We start from the raw sequence: 24,992 nt of genomic DNA on the forward strand, positions 1-24,992 counted from the left end.
CTGGGGCGGCCAGGTGCGCTTGGCGCGATGCGCGTTGCTCCGGGCGCTCCCCGGGCTGCGCTGCTCCGGGGGCTCCCCGGCTCCGCTGCCCCGGCGCTTCCCGGCTCCGCTGCCCCGGGTGCTCCCCGGCTCCGCTGCCCCGGCGCTCCCGGGCTCCGCTGCCGGCACGGCGCGGGGATGGCGGCGGGTCCGACCCCGCAGCGCTCTCCCACCGCCCGGCACGGAGCGCCGCTGCCTGGGGAGGCAACAGAAAGCACGCACCCACCCGGCACTGGAAAGTAGTGAGCTGTGTTTCCACGGTAAAAAATAACAATAATTTAAAAAGTAAAAAAACCCAATATTATATTAACTATAGTTTAGAGTTGGCTGCTTGGATTCAAAGTGCTGTGCACTCTGCCTTTGACCCCCGCGATGGGCAGTAGGCTGGGGACTGGGAAGGATCCTAATGTTAATGGTTAAAGTCGAATTTTGGCATCTTTCCGGATGGAACTAGATTGTGGCATAGACTAAAATCGAAAGCATGCAAGTAGTCTGAAAGTTTTGCTAAGGGAGCTAATTTTATCACTGTGATAATAGCTATTAGCTGTCCTTAAGTCTAAAGGGCTCTCTTTCCTGGCGCTCCTGAAGTATTTGGGCTGTTCCTTCTGTACGTCTAAGTAAAGAGCAGTTGACACAATAATTTGAAATAGGTTATCTTTTTGTGTCTTCTTGTTTCCTCGATTTTGGCTCGGTTGATACTGTATTAGTGAAATTCACGAGTGCAGAAAACTTGTCAGTAGCTGCAGACACATGGCTTTTTGTCATGCTTCCTTCTAGAAATGTAAGATCTTGTACTAATATTTCAATTAACAGTGGAGGTGTGGGAAAGGGTTATTTTAAGCTTTTCTGCTTAATTTCAGATGAAATTAAGTCCTATAATGAATTTTGATACTTCTGTGTGACCAATGGGACCATATATATGTATTGAATCAACTGAAGTAAGCAATGTACTGAACGTCTGATGTCTTGTCTGTTGCTCCTAGGTTGATAACATCAGGCTTACTGTAATTGCAATAAATCACTCAGTGGTGAATCCTCTTAGGCAGTTCACCCTTCACTTGATATTAAGCTGATAAAACGGTATTCCCTTAAGGTTATAATTATTTTTAATTAATTAGGGTATTTTGAAGTAAATTATTTACATTTGAGTTCTGAATTAGGTATTTTTAGAGATAAAATACCTATCTGTGAGATACCTTCCCACCTTGTGCTGTAAAGTGAAGTCACTGGGTAAACCGTGACTGTCAATTAAAGACAACGCTATGTATGGATGAGGTCCTGATTAAAAGAAGATACAAACTTTAGTATCAGTTGTTCAATTTGAGGTCTTCTGTAGCAACTGTGAAGAGGCTGTGTCCTAGAAACGTCCAGCATGTGCTGGATAAATTATTCCATTAAAATCAAGATTTCTTAAAATGTAACCTGAAGCTTTTAATTACATTATGAAGCTATTACAATAATAAACTCTTCTTTGTGTATTAAGCTGACTGCAGATATGCAGTTCCTCATCAGTGCCACCAGTAAACACAAGTATGCAGTGGAGGTTGAGCTCCTTGCAGTTCTGTTGCCTTGGATAAAATTTCAGCTGTCCATGGGTGGCCTTTCAATCAATTCAGTTCTGCAGGCATTGCCCCCAGCCCCACACTGCTGCCTGTCACTAGCAGCCACACAAGAGGTGATGGAGAGGCTGCTCTTTGGAGGTTCTTGAGCTGGGCTGATGCCTGTGCATGATTGTGGCAGCGTGGTGTGAAGCACTCTACAGCTGGGCAGCAGCTCTTCTGCTGTTGGAGAGCTGGCAGAGCTGACCCAGTGCTCACATTGTCCTCAGATGAACGTGCTCCCACTGTTTACATTTAAAGAGTAGTTGTATTAGCAGAAGATTGTGTGATAGGAAAGACTGCAGCAGTACTTATTGCAATAGGCTGAATGGAGCAACCACTTTTCTGCAGGAAAAAAATAACATGCTGGTTCCTTTTTCCCCCAAAGTAGCTTTTAGTGGCTAGTCTTTTAAAAATTTTATTTATTTTAATTTTTTAAAAGTTTTTTTTTAATGGCAGTTGTGCAGCCACAGTCTCCTTAATTGTACTGTGGCCTTCATCACAGAATTGATGAGGCTGGTGGACACCTTGGAGATCTTCTAGTCCAGCTCCCTGCTCAGAGCAGGGACAGCTACAGCAGGTTGCTTAATGCTGTGTGCCACTGAGTTTTGAATATGTTCAAGGATGGAGACTGCTCAACCCCTCTAGGCAACCTGTGTCAGCACTTAGTCACCCTCACAGTAAATGTTTCTTTGTATGTGCATCATGGTTGTTCTAGGCTTGAGCCCATCCGTGCCTGTGAGCACAAGTGTGGCAGGAGCAGCTCAGGCTGTGCTGGTGATAGTGATTCTGCAGTATGTCAGGGCTGACACAGTGAAAAATTGTTTTTATCTCTGACATATCTGTGATTAAATACATAGAAGGAGATTTGGAACGGCTGCTCTGACAGAGGCATTTGACGTAGCAAAGCCAGCCCTGAGCCAGCTACTGTCACAGTCACGTGCCTCAGTGCAGAAACAGGGAGCTGCTCCGTTGCAGCTCCTGCTGGTTTTAATGTGGCACCATGAGGTGCCTCCAGATGTGGCGCTGGAAGTTTAGTCTTCTTTATCTCGATCAATTATAATGGAAGAAAAAGAGTGCTCCCATGAGATGGTCACAGGAGAAGCTTGTTTTGATGGGTCTCTGCAGGGGCTCTCATTTCTGACACTCTTCATGCTGCCATTTCCTTTGGAGAAAGTCTGTTTCTTAACATTAGTACTGCTTGTTTGAGAGCAGACAGTGCCATGGAAATGTTTCATGTTTGGGTACCTTGTCATGTTTGGGTACTGCTGCTGCAATGCTGGTCTTTGTGCTGCATGCAGTGGAGTGAGATCTGCTGCTCTTGAGCCCTGGGTTGAGTCACCTTCCACACAAGTGGACTGGCTGTCAGGTAGACATTGGTGGAATGGAGGAGCTCTCCTGGCTACCACTGCTCAGCAGTGGCTTAGCATTCTGTCCCAACCAATCTCCTTTTCTGCTTTTAGTCTTGGTGCTGGGACAGAGCTGAAAGCAAGCTCCATGGAGCTAATAGGGAAAGGCATGCCAGAACAGTGATAAAAGCATGCATAAATTTTTCCACAAGGGCAATGCTGATTCCACTAGTGCTGCTTGAGCTGAGAGTGTGGTGGCAACTGGAGATGTCAAACTGGTGGGAGGCCAGGAGGTTCCTGTCCCTGTATAAAGAGTGGTCCTGTATGTGGCCAGGCAGAGACAGCTCTGCTGTGTCCTCATGCCTTCCTTGCATTACCTCTCCTGTTCTTACATTGTATGTGCATTCTGACACATGCAGTTAGAAGCCAAAAGCAAAAGGCATATAATTGCTTCCAAGTAATCTGACCAACTGTTCTATTCTCTTTTCATTAAAAATGTGATTTACTGAGATGGAGATGTACAGGGCATGTAAACCAAGAGCAGCAGATGAAAAGAATGACCTGGGCTTTTGGCATGTGGTTGAAGAGAAGTTGTATGACTGAGTCTGAATCACTGGTAGCACTTTACTTGGGTGTGCTTTTACTAATGAAGTAGGGCAGGGTTGGGCAGCTGCCTTCTGCAGCAGTTCATGCCTAGGGCTGCCATGTCTTTGATGCTGAGATGCTATTCCCTGAAGTCATCTGACACCCTTGCTCCTGAATGTCCTCAAGGGCTTGCCAATATCAAGAGCACATTTAATAAATCCTGGCAAGTGTTAATACAGGAGGGAGATTTGGTCACTCTGGTTCCAAAAATATGGCCAGAAGGGGAGATTGATTTTTTAATGATCAATTAGACCAAATGATTTCTAATGAGTGAAGCTCCTCTCAGGCTAGAAGGCTTCAGGGAAAAACAGGAAATGGGTTTGGTTGCCCCTGCCAGGCTATGGTGGGGTGTGGGAGTCTGAAGAAGGTAAGTGCAGTGCTCCCTTTTCCTCCTGTTGGGGCAAGATGCCTTGTCAGGAAGAGGTATAAACTCCCAAGGTGGCTGAGGGTGCACCAGAGAGGGTCATGAGAGCATGGGCAGGAGGGTGGCCTTCCAGCTTGTGGCCAGCAGTGCTTGCTGGGGAAGTGGAGGAGTGGTGGGCATGGGTTCACCTGTCCCAGCAGTGGGGGGATTATTACTCAATGTGTATGTACAGAAAAATGCATGGGCACTTCTGGGGGCGAGGGGACAGGCCTGGTGACTCCTTGCTCCCAGAGGAATGTCTTTATACCTGTTGTCCTTTCTGCCAGTTCCCCTCTCCCTCTGGCCACTTCTACAGCATCATGGCATGGGGTGCTGGAGGTGGGAGAGAAGGGCAGGATATTTTGGAAACACACACCTGCTGCTGCCAGCTGTGTTGGTGACACAGATTCTGAGCCTGTTGAGTGTCAGCATCCACAAGTGCCTTCATGGGCTGTTATCCCCAGCTGTACAATCTGTGCTCCTGGGTGTTTGCATGAAATGCCTGCAGGACTACTGCAATGTTTCATTGCAACCTGTCTGCTTGGTGTTTATATTCCTGGATATAACTTGTGTAATGCCTGAGGCTATGCTGGATGTATATTCTGTCTGTTGCCCTGATTATGTAGAGCAATGTAGCACAGCTGCTGCAGGCAGCTAAGACCATTGTTCTAAAATGTCAGAAACCTTCTTTAGGGACAGGCTTAGGAATATTGTTCTTTTTATAGAACTAGACTAAACAAAGGAAGATTCAACAACCTCTACACAAGAATAAATTGACTTACTTCATCAGTGTTTGAAAGTTACATAGTACACCCTTCCCAGAATTTCCGCTGACTTTCCCATCATAAACACTTAACACCTTAACACTTTGCAAGATTTGATCAAAGAGAACAATTTGGGCATGGGCTATGACCTGAATGGGTATGACCTGAATGGAAGAGCAACCTGTGGATTTAGTGAGCAGTTGAAGGTGTGAAATACTGCTGCAATGTAATGATGTGTGTGGGAAGATAAATTTTTGATTTCTTTGTGTTGTGACTGGCTGGAATTATTCTTGGTGATTTAATACATCAGGAAAGTATGTGGCATTAACTCTTCAAGTGTCTTGGACAATGTGTCAGTAAAATATAGGACAAGTAAAAATATCATTAATGCCATTATGCTTTTGTAATCTGTGGTGAGTTACAGTATAGAAACAGGCGAATTTATTCTTCATAAAGAGTATTAGTGCAAAAAACTAGTCCATTTTTACCCTCTGACATGTGCAAACAGTTATAGGATGAAAAAGCTGACTGTTTAATCTTCCTTTATCTCTGACATATCCTCTTACAGAAGGAGGAGCTTGAATAAACTTTCTAAATTGAAAAAAAAAAAAAGTACAGTGTATATTTTCAAAAGAACTTCAGCTTCCAGTCCCTTGTACTTCTACTATACCCTGTTAAGCTAAGGGCTCACTTTTTACCACTTTGACATCTCAAAATATCTCAAATATGTATTTTTTAGGAAACCTCTAAATGTTGTGTGCTTTCATTATATTTCCAACACGGGCAAAAAAATTGCAAGCCTTAATGTTACATTAGCTCTTCTTAGCTTAGATGTTTATGTGGTGGTGATAGGAACCACCCCTTTTCATCTCTGATTTGCCAAGTTATCAAGCATCTGAAAACCTGTACTTAGGGGTTCCAATGAGAATTGTAGCCCTGCTTTTATACCTGTGCTGGGGTATTTCAGTGGCATCAGTGCAGTTCTGTGCAAGGTGCTGAGGCCTGGGTGCAGACAGCAGGTGCTGTGGGACCCAGCAGCTTGGGAATCTGCCTGGGTGGAGATGAGTCAGCCTCACAGCCAGCAAAAAAGTTCCCTTTTTTTGGCTTGGCTTGCCTTACAGCCTCATAATAAAAGGGACATGTCCAAAATTGAAAGGAGGGAAGCCAAAGAAGAGCTGGAAAAGGATAGGTTTCCTTCTTGACTTTTTTTTTTTTAATGTTACCTTCATACCTAAAGAACACTGTTCTCGCACATGGTCTGAAATAAATTGCATAGGATTTTCCATTCATGTGCCAATTTAATTTATCAAATGTGTGTTTAACAGAGTTATTCAGCTACTTTTAAGGAATTTCTTGTAAGCTAAAGGGTTTCTTTGTGTGGATTGAGGAGAATCACTAACCATACTCTGTTCCCCTCCTTTCCTTTGCTTTTTTCTCTCCGTGTGCATCCGCTGCCTTCACCTTTGCAGCTGCTGGCAGACAGCCTTTCTTGCAGGGTCTGAGGAAGGGTGTGCTGCTTCAACAGAACAATGTGAAGGACAAAATTCAAAGTGCTGTCAAGTGTGTAGAGTAAATAAATTGCAAAGTAATGATTAAGTTTCTTTCATCTTTTTGTGGCTTTCATCTGCTTGTAGCAGTGACAGAGAGACCACATTTTGGCATGCAGGTTTTTAAGACATCTGAGAGGGAGCCAGCAGAAGAAATTATGAGTTATAAAGTAAATCCAATAGTTAGTTTAATACACTGAGGTTGGTAGGAAATACTAGAATACTTTATTTAAATATCAAGTGAGTTTGGTCATTTGCATTCAGAAGAGATGTAGTTTTTTTTATAGAAGACTGAAGCATGGTACAAACTATTAATTATCTTATCTGTAAATAACATATACCTTATTAAAGAACATTATTATATTAAAGTATGCAATCTTTCATGTAAATAATCACTAACTTAGTGGAAAATAAATTGTTTTGTTCGCTGGTTCTCTTTTAGCAGATGATTTATGGGGTTCTTAGTTTAGTATACAGAAATCAGAATGAGAAAGGCTCTTTTATTTTTTTCTCTTTGTCATGATAAATGTTTCAGTTGTAGCTAAGGGATAGAACAAAGTAGCCCATTTTCACTGGATAACTATGTGCTGACTAGATATTGTAAGTCTTTTGGACTTATTAGTCCAGTTATTTATCTAGTGCAAGAAAACTTGTTTTCTAGTCTACTGAAGACTTCTGTTGAAACATTTGTTAATCTAAAAGCATTGAAACAAATACTAAGATTGTAATGAAATCCAAATAAGGCTGAAAAATTATACTGGTATGGACTGATGGGGCTGTAAAGAATTAGAACAAAAGTTTTAAGAGAAATTAGTTCATTAATAGCTTGTATTCATAGTGCACACATTAAGGGAAAAAAAATCAGCTACATGAGGGTAGATTCAAGCATTCCAGGAATTTTCATATTGCACTTGAAGCTTGTCCCTTTTATGGCAATGGTAAGTCAGTTATCTGCTAGCAGAATAAAAAAAGGATGAGTTCTGGCTGCTGTAAAGCAAAGATACATGTGCAAGCACTAATTGTGGCCAAAACTCAGAAGACTTTTTTAGCTGTAAACACACATGTGTTTTTAGCAGTTTGTTAGAATAGGCAAGGTAGGCTAAAGTTATGTAGATGCTTGTAATGTAACAGCTTTACTTGGGAAAAATTATGAGTAACTTTTTATTGAAACTTATTTTTTAGCTGAAGTGTATTGACTGGGGCTGTATCTTTGTTAAGAACAGCTGCATTTTTTGGAATTGACATGGACACTTTCAGAGAAAAGCAGGGAATAGCAAGAGGCATAAACGAAAGTGAGAAGAAAGTAGAAAGCTTAACATTATCCTAGGAAGTCTGTGTTTTCATCATGTTTAGTGTTTTTTTTTTTTTTTTTTTTTTTTTTTTTTGTGGCACAGTGATTCTAAGGAGTCAAGGCTGCATGATGTATCTACAGGGGCCAAAGTAGAAAGCAGGGCAAGAAAAAAGGCCAGGGAAAAGGGAAAGAACTAAGTGCTAGAGCCCTGCACTTAGTTTTGCTTAGCTGGACAACAGCAGTGGGAGCTGGCTCTTGTTCCTGGCCACTGCCACAGTTGTGGGCACCCTCCAGCTGGCAGTTCCAGCCTGAGAGGGGCTGTTCTGTGATTGCTGCTGGTAAATACCAGCTGGGAGAGGACTTAGACATGGATTCTGGTGCTGTTAATTCTTACGCAATGTAATCCTACTGTCTGTGACTTTCTATTGCTATTTTAAAACTTACTTCCCAGTATGGACCTTGGTGATCCAGCAAATGTTGTACCAGTGCCTAAAGTCACTGGGTTAAATAATGTCTCGGCTCACGCCCTTGAGGATGCCAAAATAATAGCTCAAATCATGCAGAAAAGGAGATCCATCTTTCTGGGAACATGCTTTAGAAAATGTACTCTGATTCACACTGGTCAGACAAACAGTGGATGCTGATTTCTGATGCATTTTCCAGGAATTATGTGCTTGGTTGGGACAGAGCTTGTGATTTCAAATAGACTGGATGTGTCATAAGCATGGAAAAGCTTTGAATGGCAGCCCCTGAGATGAGCAGACAGGCAGCTGCTGACCTTGTAGAGATTGTAGTTCAGTGCCCTCTGCCCTGCCAGGTGCAGACTCATTTCCTCTAATAATTTGCTAATTATTAGAGTTGCTAATAATTTCAGCTTCCTTTAATTGATTTTTAGAGTAGTCAAAGATGAATGTGGAAAGAATTTTTTCTGGAGTATTAAGAAGACCAAAGATGATGGTGACAGGACAAAGCCAAAAAACTGGATAGGTCAAAAATTAGAGAGATTGTTCTGTGAGAATGCTTCTGTGTGCTGTCATTATAAGAGTCACATTTTCCTTTTAGCCTTCAAATAAAATCTTTAAGGGAGCAAGCCTAGCAAGTGATTGCCTTATACCTATTTTGTGTTCCCACAGCCTTTGCAAAGGTAATACACACACTAAAATATACACCTACTGAAAGATGTTTATTCTAAATGCCTTCCTTGCAGTTAAAAAAACTTTCTCATCAATACCACAGGAGCTGCTGGTGCCAGAATTGATTTGTCAGTGTGAAAGCCAGAGGAAAAGGGCTGGTCCTCTAGATACACTGCTTTGGATGCTGCCAGGCCTGCAGAAAATGCAACTGTGCAAAACACAAGTAGGATATTATCAAGATTAACCAACCCTGTGTTAGGGCCTGAGATGGCATTTACATGGTCCCTGTGTAATGAGCACATTATGGTTTTGGTCCAGAATTTGCAAATTAACAATTCTGTGCACAACTTTAGTTGCTCACACACTATAAGACACATCTGTGCATTGACAGACATGCATGTCTGGACTCTATTTCAGCAGAAGACTTTTTATATTTGTTCAATGTCAATACATGAATATCCTTTATTTTAATAGTGCCCTGTTGGTTATAATTAACTATAACCAATTTGACTTGCAAAATAGAACAGCATGCAGAATTTAATGCAATGCCAAAACAGTCTGTGTAGTGAGTGTCTTCTGTTGAGCTCAGCTTTATTTTAGTTGGACTGTTATCCTGTACCACACATGGTTTACAAGCAATTCTTTGTTTTTTGTAAATCCCCATTCAACATCATGGATTAAAGTCTGAACATTTCATGGCCAAAATGTGCAAAGTTCTGTGTTTCCCTCCCTGGGCCCTCTCAGATGTGTGCCATGATTGGAAGGGTAATGGGCAATTACATGGGATGGGTTTGCACATGGCACAAGTGTGTGTCTGTATTGTCCAGGGGAAATTGTGAAATTGATTGATATGGGAGGCTGCATATGTGGTTATGTCATGTTGGGTATTGTTTTGGTTAATACCCCTGCTTTTCTGATAAATGTGGTTCAGCTGTCTAGAAAAATATTTCATAGTTCTGGATCCAGAGATCTATAAATCATATCAAATCAGTCTCGAAAACAGAATGAGATTTTTTGCAAAGTTGCACATGTTATTGTATGAGGTACTCCTGAAAATAATTGAATGTTGTGATGTGCTTAAAACATGAGCCTCTTATATGAGTTTTTTGCACCTGAGGACAACTGACAAATTTCTATTACGTTAGACAAAATGTAAAGCTTTTGTTCAAAACCACTCATTGAAACAGAATTTGTAAGTTTGTGTGTAATCTGTTTTTTGTGACTATTGTTTGCTGTGTTTGAAGGTATAAAGTGCAGAATTCCTGTGCTTAGATTTATAGTATTAGATGGAAGTTGCATTTTTAAAATCTGAGTCACACTATGCTAAAGGCAAAGTTAGGGTGTACATTCATAATGAACCTATCTCATAGTTGTCACTGATGATGGATAGTGATTTGTGTGTTTCCCTAAGTACCAATTGTTATTATGCTGATAGCCCAATATCAAGTGATATAATTGATAGGAATTAGTATTTGACTCAATTTTGGTGCTGATGCTTTAATACCTGACTGGCTACAGGAATTATTTGGTGGAGCATTAAGTGTAAGACTGGGTCTGTTTTTGGAGAAGCCATCAGCTTCTTTAGACTGTTCTTTCCCTGCCTTTGTTTGGGAAGGTGGGACTGTAAAGGAGTCTTTGCATTATGATGAAGTGCTGAGGCAGCAGCTGGGTGAATAATTTCTAAGTGTACTGTCAGGGTAAGGCCAAAGCTACACTTTGCCATTCCCCTGTGCCCTCCTGTGTGTGCTGTGCTCCCTGGGGGACAGATGGTGCTTCAGCCTGCTCCCTAACCTGCTTTACTGTGGTGTATGGAAGAGATATGCCATCTTTTCTTTCCTGGCTGGTGCCTCCTACACATTAAGCCTTGAAGGTGAATGAACATGATTTGTGTTCTACCTGCTGTCAGCACCTGCATTTGAATCTGCTGAGGCTTGGACTGGCCAGCAGCAGGGATGTGCTCCTGCAGGAGGAGCAGCAGAACCCACTGCCCATCCCATGGGAGGGCAGGGGATGTACAGCTGGTGGGCTCTACATCCCATGTCAGACCCTTCATCTCTTCCTGTGAGCTCAAGGATGTCCAGTGAGAGTCCATCACTGCCTGTCCTGCTGGGACTGGAGAGGTTTGCTCTCCAGGAGAGCTTGAACTGCTCCATCCCTTCCTGAAGTTGCCTTTTGAAGCTCTCCAGCTGACTGCAGTAGGGAGCCAGAGCAGTGCCAGTTTAATCTTCTTGAAAGCCTACAGGCCATGAGAAGAGGGAGGAAACAAGCTGTAAAAAAGCCAGAAAATGTCTGTAAGATCTATGTGTCTTTTCTAACTCTTAAGGTTTTTCAACAATTTACTTATGGCACGAGAAATTATTTTTGTCACTGAAGAATTATTACATGCTGAGAAGTATGTTAGTGGTCTTGATCAGCAGAATAAAAATGAGTTTCATCGGCTTGGTTGTCTGAGGATGATTTTATTTTGACAGGCCTGCAGATGGAAAACAGAGGCTAGTAAATGTTCTGTGCCTCTTTTCCTCTTTTATAACCAGCTTTGCCCTGTTCCCCAAACTGAAAATCCAAAATGTCATGTCTATAATTATTTTTTCATGCTTGTTCCATTGTTGGGGCTTAGTGATGATGAGCCTATCATCATTTCCTAAAAACTCAGTCAATTAAAATATAGGACATGAAAATATATGCTTTTGTCTAATGTAGAGAAGCCATTAAAAGCTTCTGGATGTGTTGATGGGTGAGAAACTACTGAGGTGGTGTGATCAGGGTAAATTACCACGGGAAAAGTGTCTCCTCAGGCTCTCAGATGAGTCATCAAAGAGTTTTGATTTTTGAAAATAATAAAGACATTAACAAAGAGACATCCTCTAGAATGTTACCAGTAGAGTACAAGACAGCCTTTTTTGTATAGTTTGGCTTAATTTTTCCCACTGTTAAGTGAACACTTCAAGCTACCTTTAAAGGTGGAGGATGTATTTCTTGGTATCCTAAGTTTTTCTCCTTGTTGTAACTCTTAACATTGCCAAGGAGATGGATTACTTAATGGTCTTTTAGACCAGAGGTGATTGCAGGACAGAGATGTGAGTGAGCTTGACTGAAGTATGTGAGCTTGACTGAAGCCCAAAAATTTTTCAGCTCTGCCCAGCAGGTTTATTATTTCTATTTTTTAAGGACAACTGACAGTTGGTACAGATCACAGCATTTAGAATCTGGGTGAAATGCAGGAATACATATGGGCTTTCTTTTGGGAGGAGAAAAAAAAGCAAAAAAAAAAAAAAAACCCAGGCAATTTCAAAAGGAGTGAAGGATGGCTTTTTTTGTGTGTGTTTTGTTTTTGTTTTTTGGTTTTTTTTCAGGCCTTATCAAGAAATACTGGAAAGAAAAAAATTGGACAAAAATGCAAAAGAAATGCTTATTATGTATTTTTGTCTTAGAATAGGCAGTAAAGCAATTGCTAGAGTAATGAAAATGTATTACCACTGCACTTATATTTATCAGATTTTTTTCTGAAACTATAAATAGTTTGAATAAACAACTTCATTTTGGAACCTGCAGTATCAGCCAAACACAATTCCTGTACACTGCAATCTGTACTATTCTCAGTCCTGTGCAAAATATGCTGTTGTGTATTGGCATATTTGTGTCTTGACTAAGATTTTTTACCAGAAGCATCTCCTTTATTTTTATTATAGTAAAGTACCTATGCACATACTTGTTTCTGCAATCATTTTTTCTCTGTTATAGACATATGCCACTGGTGCCTACTCATGGAAGTATGTGCTAGCAGAACCCCCTCAGTATTACATGTAATATTCAAAAGTATTTTATCATTCATTTCATGCAAACATATCTAGCATGGCTCACTCATTTTAGGACTGAGAGATGCATTATGCATAATTGATAAAACCTCATTTTGATAAGCAGTTACCTGAAAAGTGTGATACCCTCCTTCCCACTCTCCCAAACATGTTTAAAGCCTGTGGAGAGCTCTCACGTATGAGGGCCCTGGATCTTGATAGATAATCAAAGAAGAATAAGAGTTCCAACTCTTATTCAAGAATGTCTTTTCCCTTGCCAATAAAATTGTCATAGCCTGTATTCTGATTCAGTGGTAAAATAAAATGGTGGGGGTTTTTCTGTTCTTTCAGGTTACTTTCTCACTTTTTTCACTGACATGTTCATCAGAGCTTTTTAGATATGCAGGTATGGACATTGCATCCTGTCCAGAGGTGGAGTGTGTTTCAGAAGTGGGTCTCCAGTGTTGCCTCTGGACCTAGACCATGTGCCACAAACCCCCTGAGGGCTGTCATTTTTCACCTGAAGGTTCCAGTGCAGTGTTGTATCTCCAGTGGTTCCCCTCCTGCTGCACACCTACTGCTTTCTCTGCTACAGGCAGAATGGCAAACAGGTTCAGGTCCTGCAGCCTGAAGGGGTGAATCTGGCATATTTGTAGGGAGCTTGGTCTAGTACCAGCTTGGTTCCATTCCCTCTTCCCTTTGGTGCATGGAAAGGGTTCTCTCAGGGTGGATCTCTGCTCCCTAATGCTGTTCCCTGCTTATCTCACTCCTGCCCAGCTTGGAGCTGCTCTGGGGGCTGAGGGAATTGTTGCAGGCAGTATTACCCACTGCAGCTGCAGAGGAGTGTGGCTGGGTTCACGTGTGGAGCAGAAATCCAGTCCCTGTTTTGCCACAGGCTGCTTTGGCAGCCCTAAGGCAGTATTTTTAGCTTCCCTGTGTCTCCCTATCCTGAAAGTGAAGTAAGGAAGGAGAGCAAAACCTCCTGATATCCAAAGTAAGAGATAAGTGTGTGATATTCTGTGATGGGGATTATACAAAGCTTGAAAGTATGTAATAAAAATGAATTTGGTGGAGATTGAAGATTTATTTAGCAGTATCATCAGCTTCAGGAATAAAAGGTGTTCACACACTCAAAAGTTGGCAGCACTGGCCCTTATGACCTAACTCTGGGTTGCCAAGTTTTTTCCTGTATTGGCACTTGCTGCTCTCATTTTAGGTGTTTCTGCAGTAACCACAGAGACAAAAACTTTAAATACAGAGGCTAAATATCAGAATGGGAAAAAAGACAAATGATCAAGAGGAATCTTGTGATGGATTCAGGATAGTGTACCAGATTAATTTGGGATTTCCATCCAGTGGTTTTGGCTTTGTCTCTCTGATCCTCTTGGAGCACAAAATAATTACATTATATTTAAAAGCATATTTTCTAAATTGTTTCTGCTTAGGACCTCAAAATAGAAAAATCTTGTTTTTTCCACCAGAACAGGCAAGTATTCACAGAGTTATTTAAATGAGTAAAGGTAGAGGAGGCAAATAAAAGTAGTAAGAGAGAATAGCATTAAATCTGCACACCTTATGATGCCCACCAGTGCTTTATGAGGTAAAAACAGCCAAGATCTCCATATAAATTCATTTTAATGATTAAAAATGGTCTTTTGGAAATGGAAATTTTAACTTTTTAATTTTTTTTCCAGTTTCACATGGAATTCCTGTCCAGTGAAAGAAGGGGAAATGAAGTAAATGAATAAAGGAAAGGCTTGCCAAACAATGATAAGCTTTGGATTGTTGTAAATAACAGTAAAAAGTTTAGTGTCATTATAGGAGGGTATATTACCTGTTCTCCTCTTCCTTTACTGCTAATTGAAATTAGGGGGGACTGATTTTATTCTTTACAGTTAAATTTACAGCACTGAACAAGGCAGGGAACCCAGGCTGTTCTCAGCTGGATAACAAACAGTAGAGCTATTCTTTTGGTCTGAAAACCCTGACCTCGTAGGGAAAAGTGATCCAACTGCTTCCAAAATAGGCACATCTGTATACTGTAGTACTTTGTCTCTCAGGGATACTTGATGTGAGCTCCACCAGTGGAAGAATGGGTGAGGTAAATGTAGAGTTCCAGAATAAAAGGCATGAAAACTACACCTAATCCCAAAAATTTTAGGCATCCCTGGGTGTTTTTTATTTAGAAAAGTTTGTGTCGGTCTATTTTAGGAAGTGCACAGACAGCTTCTGTTCTTCATTCTCCTCACTACTTGTAGTTTTTGGTGAACACTTAAATACTTTACCTGCCTTAAATACACTTACAAATATCATATTGAAAATAAATTTTTCTGTTTTCATGTGCTGAAATACAGAAATTGAGATGGAAATGTGCAGCAAGCATCCATCAGTTGACTTCACTTCCATTTTGTGTTGAAAATGCAATGTTTTTCAGATAGCCAGAAAAAAGACATTGAAATATAAATGTGATTATTAAGTGAGGGATGGATGTGACTTGACTTTTGTGAGCACTGTGTTTTGCTTGGAGACAATTCTCCATGTGGAGTTGAATAGGAGAACTCCCAGACACTGTCAGCTCCTTGCCCCAGTAGTATCAGGTAGCAGTGTATAAGTATTGTAGGACCCACTGGTGGGGAAAAAGATCTCCCTGAAGAGGAATAAGAACAAGCAGCCTTCTGAGCAAGCCTCTGTGCTGCCATGTGGTAGGATTAGGAGCACAGTTCACCACAGCAGTGAGGTATTGGCAGTGAAGGTTTTTGGTCTCTGTTGTAAACGTTTTGTGATTAATTTAGCAGGATAGGGAGGTAGGTTGGACTGACTTGCTGGCTGATGCTGGAGTGGCTGTGTCCCACAGGGCTGCCAGGAGAGACATTTCCACTCCTGTTTCTCATGGATGTCAGTGCTGGCTGTGCTGTGAGCCCAGCTGGTTCCCAGAGCTGGCTCTGGAAGGGCTGGCAGGGACAGGCAGCAGGAGCAGGGCCAGACCACAGCTGTGAGCAGCAGCAGGGATGGAGCTGTGCTCAGAAACTCTGCTAACCACAGCTTCAAGGTGTGCTTTCACCTCAGAGCTGGGCTGACCTGGAGCAGGGCTGGAGGAGACTGGGGCTGACCTTCTGGCCACTGCCAGCTGTTAACTGGCTGCTGCAAGCTGCAGCCTTGCTTTGTCTCTGTCCCATGCACATGGAGGGGCAGTGGCCAGTTAATGCATGATGTGTAGTCAAATGCACTGCCTTCTCACCTCTGGCCATGTGCTGACATATTAATGTGTCTTCCAACAGAGAAAATGCTTAAGGAATATTCTGTTTTCATTGTCAAGCTCTGTGCAACCTAAACATGGGCCCCTTTTGCATCATTCTAGTTTTAATTGCTTGATGGATTTCACAGGATCACGTCTTGTTCAATACATGGAACAGAATGTGCTCGCTGAGCAAGGGAAGATGCAGGAATTTTTGCCCTACTCTTCACTTCCTGGACTTGTTTCTTACTTAAGATCTAATAATCAAGTTGTGCTTTGAAGGCAGAATAAATGCAGTCAGCTTCTCATGAACTTCCTATGGCATTTATCACAGTAATACCTGAATGTTTTGAGAAAGCATGTGCTGATTTTTATATGCATACTCCCCAAAAGGAAACAGGCAGTGTATTGCTGCACTCAATTTTTTCATCCCATTCTGTCTGTGCAAGCCAGAGTGGTGATTTAACCTTTCCTAAAGATTTAATGGCTATTTATTTGATGGCTCTTTGGGAGAGGAAGCCTGGAGAAGATAATATCAAAAATTAGCATTCAGTAACATTTCATAGTCTGCTTTTAACACAGCAGTTTCAGCTGGAGCCAGGACTTGGAGATTTTTGTTTGAGAAAAGATCCAACATTAAACATGTAGAAAAAATGGGGAATGTGTAATTAGTGACTGCCTGTGAAAAGTGTGGAAATGATTTGTGTGGTGTCTTCAGCTGACTTCATGGGAGAGGAAGAAGTTGGATCCCATTCTCCAGGGCACCAGTCAGCTGCCTTAACCAGGAAATATCTGTGCAGTTGTCTGTGCATCACCTCTGTGCATCCTCCACTACAGCAGCAACCAAGCAGCAGACATGCAGGCAGTCTGCTTTAGGATTGCAGAGCCTAGTGCTGAGATTTCACACTCCCCATATTAAATGGGTCTGAGTAGGGCTGGGATAGCCATGCTCTCTCACAGCTCACACCTATTTTCAGAAAGGATAGATGTTCTCTACCAGGGCTCTTGCTGTGGCTTGCCAGGCTGGGGAATGCTGCAGATGGGGTGATGTGACTTGGCCAGGCCAGGCTGCTGTGGAGGGCTTGGGTTGCCTCAGAGCAGCACTAATTTAATGACTGCAGCCTGCAGAGCAAAAAAAGCTGCTTGAGAAGAAAGGAACCTTCTGCTCAGTGCAGGCTTGGATGGAGCTTTCACAGAACACCCTTAATTTGCATTTCCTAACTTGCTTTACCTTGGAAGGAGAAGATTGTAGATTTAAAACCTACAAAATTAATTCAAAGAGCCAAGTAAGTTGTTAAAAAACATAAAATGTAATTATTTTTCCATTTTGACTCTTACAAGAAAGACATTGTTTCCCCCAAGCCTGAGGTTATGAAAGGTAGCTATGTCACAGAGTTTGTGATGAGAGGTACCAGTTCCCTGCTGCTTTCAGTTATTCCATCACCTTCTCAGGCCAGGAGGAAGGTGTGGTGTTTTAAATCCTTTATGAAAGGTTTCACACTTACTTACTGAAAGCAGTGGTGAAATGGAAATTGATTTTTCTGTGTGTCATCCAGTTTGGTCCACCAAAGAGACTGCACTTCTGCTTCTTCCTTCTCATTTTCTCAGCCCAGAGTCTTTCACCTGACTGTATTGGTTACTTTCCAATTACACTATCTGTTTATCTTACCTGTTATCTTTTTTCTCTTTGTTCTTGTGCCTTAATAGTCCTATGTATTTGTTGTTTTAGTCTTGCCCATCTTTCTTCACATGAAACCATTTGACATTACATACATTAACAGGCCTACAAGCTTTGTCTGTATTAAGTAGGAAAAGAGTAGGCAGCAAACTACAGATTTTGATGTTATCATTGTGTCTGAGTATTCTGTGCTTTTAACTGCTGATGAACAGGAGTTCCCAGTTTACAGCTGCTTAATCTGTTTGATTAGAAATGCTTAGTCTGTGCTCCTCCTTTGGGGCTCCTTCCTTTCTGTTGAACTGTTGCCAGATATAATTCATATGTCTGAAAACATGGAAGAGTTCATGGAACAACTGTCTTTTTCCCTGGAAATAGTTCAGTGGGCTTTTGCTGTGGCAGGGTTCTGTGTTGTGTTTGTCTCCTACATTTAAAATCGAGAAAATAAAAAGGTCGATGCTGCAGGACTTCCTTGCAAATCTGCTTTCTATGTCACGAGTATGGAGCTTTTCAAACTAGCTAAAAGCTGTGTGGAAACAACTGGAGAATGATATAATCTATGAGAATCAGGTGAAGCAGTGGTGAAACAGCAGTATGGTTATTTTTAGGCCTTATGCAGGTTTTGGCAACCTGTTTCGAATTATCTTTGGTAGCAGAAAATTGTGTATTACTGTTAACTGTGTAAAACTTGAGGCTTTCCTAAGCATGTTTCTCCTTAGAGAGTATCTTTCAGAAGATCAGCATTGGCACTGTGACAAGACATGTCCTCCTACACATGGTGCCTTTTATGCACTGCTGGTAGCAGGTTGCCCCAGGCATCTGCTGATGGCAGTGAGCACCTCGAAAGCAATCATAAACCTGGTGTGCATTACACATGTATTAACCACACAGTGTACTGGCAGGTAGTTCTAATTATCTGTTCAAAGTGGCAGTTATTAAAATAAAAGGCCTTAAGTTGTCCAAAAAGTTAATGATGTGCCTTTTCTGAATGAAGTGATTTGATGCTGTGAAGTTGGATAAGTGGTGTGATGTAGTTTTATAGAAATGTGTAATTTTCAATCTGCTAATAAACTGAAGTACAGTAGAAGGGAAAAAATTAGTAAGTTTGAGTGTAATATTGCAGCAGGTGTTTTATAGCTTGCACATTCAATAATTTTGAAGCTCAAAAGAACTAAAAAGCTACCTGCTATTTCAGTGAGCTTTAGCTTAGATTTTGAACATTGAGCTTAAGATTGTACTAAGACTTAGAAATGAGGAAGGAAGCTGTAAGAAATCTGATAGCCAGAAGTTCCTGCTCCACTGGATCTGATTTTGCTAAATGAGGTCAGTAAATATTGATGTATAGTTGCAGGTAGGTATCATGGCATAAACATAGTCTACTAAAAATCTCTAAAAAGTTTGAGGAATTCTGGGATTGGCTGCTTTGTTGGTGTTTGAATAAGAATTGTTTTCCTTTTATTCAAAGTGAACAAATACTAGGATTACATCACATCTTTTAAACATTTATGGGTGTTATGACTTCCATAATGCATAAAACTGCAAGGAAAATAAGTTGTACTTCTTGAACAGCAAGATTTAAAATTCTCACTGTTCATATTTCATTGGTTTTTAGGAGTGGTTCTTTTTAAAGAGTTTTGCTTTTTATATAAATGATCAATTGTCTAACATTTTCAAAGGAATAATAATGACATTGTGTTGCATTCTAGATAGTTTGGAGTTTAGGAATGTGACTTTTATTTTAAGGTTGCATGGGATCTCCCAAAGGCATTTCACTTTTGACCTTTAGATGAAATAAATGGATGTTCCCTCTTTGTAAAATGGACAGAGCCTGCTGGTGTAGTGCAAAGGCCTTTCTTATTTAGCACAAAGTCAAGCTTTATGTGAGGAATTAGATATACAGATTAAGAAACAGTACTAAAATGAAGTAATGCCAATATAATGCCAATCTTGTTTTCACCCTAAGGAGGTTTACATTCTTAGACTCAGACTGCTAATGTACATCTGTGTTATTAGCTCTGCCTTTAGCTTCTTTGCTTCTAATTTTCCATTCACAATTTCATAGCAAGAGATGCCTGTGCATAAATGTGTGTGCTGAGGGTTACGCTTTATTTCTACCAAAGTCTGGGGTATCTGTATAGTGAGGTAGTACATATATTTGTTAGCAGATATGTCTAATTTTCACCACAGAACAGTGCTGATTGTAGGTGATAAGAAATAGGTAGATGCCTAGATTAAGACTTCTGCAATACACAAACTTTGTCTTCCTTTTATTATGGTGTTTCTTACATGGTAATTCTTTCAGCTGTTCTTCAGGGCACTGTATGTGCAATGGTTTTGTGTGACATTAATTTTTAAAATAAAAGTTTTGTACTATCAATGGATTTTATATGTTAGAGAAAGAAGAATTAAAAAATAAGCATACATTGGAAGCAGAAGATGAAGATATTTATTGTGATGCTCAGGAATCTGTAAAATTCCATTCCTATCTTTTTTGAAGTGCAGAACTGATCAGAAGGAGCAGGCTCTGGACTGGCCAAGTGGTTTGTCCAGCTTGCCAGCAGTGGGATATGGCCTTGAGGGGTGACCATGGCTTCTGTCCTCAGTCCTGCCACCCCAGAAGAGCTGTGTGCAGATGGGCAGGACTGGTGATCACTCATCCTGGCTGGGGATCTGGCCAGGCCTGTTCAGTTTTGGTTGGACAATGCCACAAGGAGAAAGCACGAGTGTTGCTTCCGGTTATTTATTTATTGACATACAAAGTAGGTCAAAGTGGCATTGAAATGTCTACTTCCATTTTCAGGCACCTGGTTTAGATGGACCAGCAAGGATTACAAAACTTGTCAACACCCTTCCTCTCTCTCACCTCACTTCTGCTGGACCTGCATAATTGAGGGAAAAATCAAGCAAAAATATTGTACAGATAAAGTATTAATCACTCACCTGTAAACTGTTACTTTGAATCCCAAGTGGTATTCTATGGAGTAAAGTATATCCCAAGGGAGGAGTATGGCACCTCAGTACTACAGTGCCATGCATTTGCTTTTTCAGGAAAGTTATAAATGAATTTCAGTATTAAAATGGATTATTGCTCAATTAAAATTTTTCTATATATTTAAGTCAATATCTGAATCTTGTATAGGCCCCATTTCACTGAGATGCAGGACATTTGGGCCTGAAAGGCATTTCACAGAAACAGGGTCTTTTGAAGAGCAGATGCTTCTAAAACTGTTTTTAGAGGCCTGAGCTTTGGATAACCCCAGTTAAATGCAAATGATTTCTTTGTTTCACTGAACCTCCTCACCTCTGTAGTTTGAGCTCTATTCTGTATTTAGATGAAAAAATGGCAGAGAAAGTTAAAACTTCCAGGCACAATAGTGCAGGCAGAGTTGCTTTTGTAGGTGAGAGATGGCTCCTGCAGATGAGGAGAGAAAGGATGCCTTTGTGTAGGCTCCTGCTTTGCTGCTTTCCTCTGACTATTTGTTTTGTGGATATACTCTTGAGCTTTAATGAGCTCTCTATACCACTTGCTCCCAGTGCTGGGCTCTGGTGTTGTGAAGAGACTGGATTCTCAGCTGTCTGCCTTTGATTGTATCAAAGGGAGAAACAAGGGAGGGAGAGACATTTCACTGCCCAGTATCCTTCCCAGCAGTTCAGGTGATAGATGGAGAGAGCATCCAGCCTGGCCACTGCTTATGCCAAGCACATTGTGCTGTACTGGTAAGGACACAGAAAAAGGAGTGTTTGTAGTTGATTTGATTTGTAGGCTTGAACTAGCACACCTGTCTGATAGTCAAGGATATTTTGATTTTGAAAAGCTGTGGAAATGCTTCCATAGCTGTGGAGCTTTTCATTCTGGTTTTGTTATGGGAGAGTGGAAGGGTGAGTACAGTTGTACAATAAAGATTCTCAGTAACTTGTTTTGAACCATAGGCATATGAATTTGGGGAAGGTTTTTTAAAGAAGTATGAGTGTGTTAGAATAAACAGGTGGGAAGCTGGAAACAAGAGCACTGGTAGAGGTTCCAGTTCCCTCCATGGCTCAGGGGCTGGGGAGCAAACCCTGTCTGTGTAAGGGTGATGGTGGGAAGCACTGTGAATCAGATGCACCCAAAACACAGTTTCCTGTTTTACAGCAGCAGCGAGTTCAGCGATTCCCCTCTCTGTGCTGGCTGCAGAAAAAAAACATTCTTGCGTTCTTCCGAGTATTTAACCCGTCATCCAGCTACAGTTGTGAAAATTACAGAAAGGTTGGAGCCCATAAAAGGAGATAATTTGAAGTTAATAGGGGCAGCTCTGTGTCACACAGAAATGGAACGCGAGCTGTCATGCTTTTCACTCTTCTGTTCTGCTCTATTAAATTAATCTGCCAATTTAATTCATGTCTGTACTAAACAAAACTTTTCACGACATAACAGAAATTAGCTTGTGTTTCTGCCTTGTTGCCTCGGCTCTTTCATAATACTGTAACTTCTGCCTGCCTGAGGACAGCAGGGTGAGCCTCAGTGTGGGCTGGAAGGCAGGAGATTGAATACTTGAAGCTGAAAGGTTGGCCAAAATGTCCACCCTGCCTCTGCTGTGCTCCCTGATACAGATTAACCTAAGGTGGTTAAATATACAACTTGATTTATGAAGCACAAAATTGCTTCAGCAGATGAAAGCTACCTAAGGCTGTAGATGTAGAATATTTCATTGCCCCCTTTTTTTTCCCCTTTTCTTCAGTTAATAAGTTAGTACAGTGGTAATTGATCTCGTGCAATAAATGAAATTCTGTGCCTCTCAGTGTGTTTGATGAGCCAGGAGCATCAATGTCAGGTGAGGCTGATGATGATTGCTCCTAAAGCTTAAGGCAAATGCATTTTCCAGCAGGGAACTGCATGTGAGAAAAATTTTATCTTAAATCACTGGAATTGAAGATTAGAGAGGAAGCAGCTGTGCCCAGCTGGCTGATGGCTATGGCAAAGGAGCTCTTTTGGAAGTCTGGATGCCCTTGGTGCTGGTGCTGTGCTCTCCCTCCCCTACATTGCTTTGGCTATAGGCAGGTGGGAGACAAGGGGCCCCTGTCTGGGCAGGATAAACCCATTTCTGTTTGGAGTGGCTGCCATGTTTCTGACCTCAAAGAAAGCAGGGGACAGAAGAAAGGCTCTTTTATCCCTCTGTTCCCTGAGAGAGGACCCTGGAGCTGCTGTGGGGATGAGGGAGACAGCATGGACACAAGGGAGGGTGCAAGGGTGACTAAGATGATGGGAGTCAAGTGGAGGCATAACATATGGGAGCCCTAATATTTGCAACCTTGTTATGCTGACCAAATGTGACTAATGCTTGGAAGACTAATGGTCAGATACCACTGCTGATCTGTTAATTGAAGATGGCTTTTGTCTTAATCTCTTGTATTGCAACATGTTGGACATATGCGTCACTAGATGTTTACTGTTGAAGATTACTGATGTTCTTCCAGACTGCCTTGTGTATGCTCAGTTTTGAAAACTTGAGTACAACTGTTCCACTGTGAATTTTAGAAACATATGTTCAGGGATATATATCTTTCATATTCCATTCGTGCAGCTGCAAACAAAAACTTGGTACTATCTCTTACTTGAGAGAAAAAATAAAGGACGTGCTGTACCCATGGATGAGTCATGATTCATTTATGTTCTATGAGAAATTTTAAATGCTATTGCATGACCTTTGTCATCTTTGTGTACAGTGGAAAAAATATGCCAAGCCAGGAATATCAATGAAAGTCTTCCCAATAACCAAAAACAGGCAAGTAAGTTCCCATTGGACTTTTTTTTTTTTGTGTGTTTTTTTTTTGTTTTTTTTTTTTTTTTTTTTTTGGTTTTGTTTTGTTTTGTTTTTGTTTTTGTTTTTTCACTAAATGGGTCTTTACTGTGGAACAAATGATGACTGCTTGAGAATTTACACACTAAATAAGCTTTGAGATCATACAGCCTCCTAGACTAACCATCATTATCTGATCTTACCTCAAAGGAATGGGGCTTTTTGGTGGGCAAACTGATTCTGGAGCAAACCCATCTGCTTCTGTGTTTTGAATTAAAAGAGTTATTTATTTTATTAATTAGTGGGTGATTTGGATAATGCATTTATTGCAAGCGTGCCTGTAGCCATGCCCTGTTAATTTGGTGCAGTACTGAAATACATGAAATATGATAGAGAAGAAATGAAAACTTCACACCTAGACCTGAAATAAAGCTGGAACATCCAGGACAAGGTACATCTCCTGGGTTCATTCCCTCACGTGCTTCAAGGAGTGTTATTACCCAGTGCACTGTGTAATGCAGCAAACATTTCTTATCCACCCCCTTTCTCCCCAGGCATCTGGGATTCTCTTTCATTGAGAGTTAATGTTTGGCTTGGAACTAATCTAACAGCTTACTGCAGCTTGCTCTGTGGACCCAAGCATGCCCTGTAATGGATTAGATACACGTCCTTAGAATAGGAGGGATAATGTGTCTGCTGTCCAGGGATATTTGTGGGGGTGGCAGAGAAACTGGAGTGGACAGATAATAAAATGCTCTTTCATTCTTTTCAAAATTTTCATGAAGTTTCATAATGCTGTTTTTTGTGAGTGCGTATTTTCGCAGTCTATGTTCTTGTCTTACAGTTTTTGTTACCTCATATCCTGTTTATTAACATACATCCTACAACGAGCTCTAATGTTAGGATATAACAGTTGCATTTTTCATAGGAAAGTGGGAAATTGAAAGTAACTTCTCAGGCTGAAGAGGGACATTGTAGGAGTATTGGTCTATTAGGACAAAAGAAAAAGGAATTTTTGGGATAAGGGCCTTTTAGATTTGGTTTTCACCTGTCCGGGTGAACTTCTAGAGGTTATGAAAATAGTGTAGAATTGTAAATTGTGGTTGGTGATGATGGTGAATGATAGTTTTAATAATTTCTGAAAAGGGGAAGAAGCAGAAAGTAGTTGGATGAATAAAGTCAAAGTAGACTGTCTTCAACAGACTCTGGAATGCTTTGGTAGCATCTTGCTGGAAGCAAGACTAAACAGTTAGTGCTGTACTTTTAAGCAGCATAAACTATACAACCACAGTGGGAAAATCAGAAAGTGTAATCAGAAACTAATTGAGAGATGCACGGAAAAGATTGAGGGAGTTGGACCGCATTCCACAGAAAATGGCAGTGAGGTCAAGTTACTAGAAATCTTTATAAGTGAGTACCATGGGCATATAGGGGAAAACTTGGAAAGGGATGAATGAAATAAAAGGATTTGAGGGCATAATAGATAGTCCTTGTGCTTGCAGATGGTTGGAGAAAACCAAGAGGCAAGGAGTTGCACCTTAGTAACTGGAGATGAAAACCTCATGACTGAAGCTTATACCTTCAGGTGCATGCATCATCAGGAGTCTGAGCTATCTTGGGGAAGAAGCAAGCTAGAACTTACTTAAATTAGATGGCTATTTTAAAGTCATTTGACCTCCATGACTCAGACTCATGGCAGCACTCAGACTAGTTTTTTTTAAGCTTCAGAGCCATTAGACGAA

General features: G+C 41.1%; 1 protein-coding gene across 1 annotated transcript in view; it reads left to right on the forward strand.

The window, feature by feature from the left end:
• COL4A1 (collagen type IV alpha 1 chain) overlaps positions 1 to 24,992 on the forward strand; it is a 116,279-nt gene that overhangs the window by 199 nt on the left and 91,088 nt on the right. The window lies entirely within an intron of this gene.

The sequence above is a fragment of the Oenanthe melanoleuca genome, chromosome 1 (assembly GCF_029582105.1).
Source record: "Oenanthe melanoleuca isolate GR-GAL-2019-014 chromosome 1, OMel1.0, whole genome shotgun sequence".
Lineage (NCBI taxonomy): Eukaryota > Metazoa > Chordata > Aves > Passeriformes > Muscicapidae > Oenanthe > Oenanthe melanoleuca.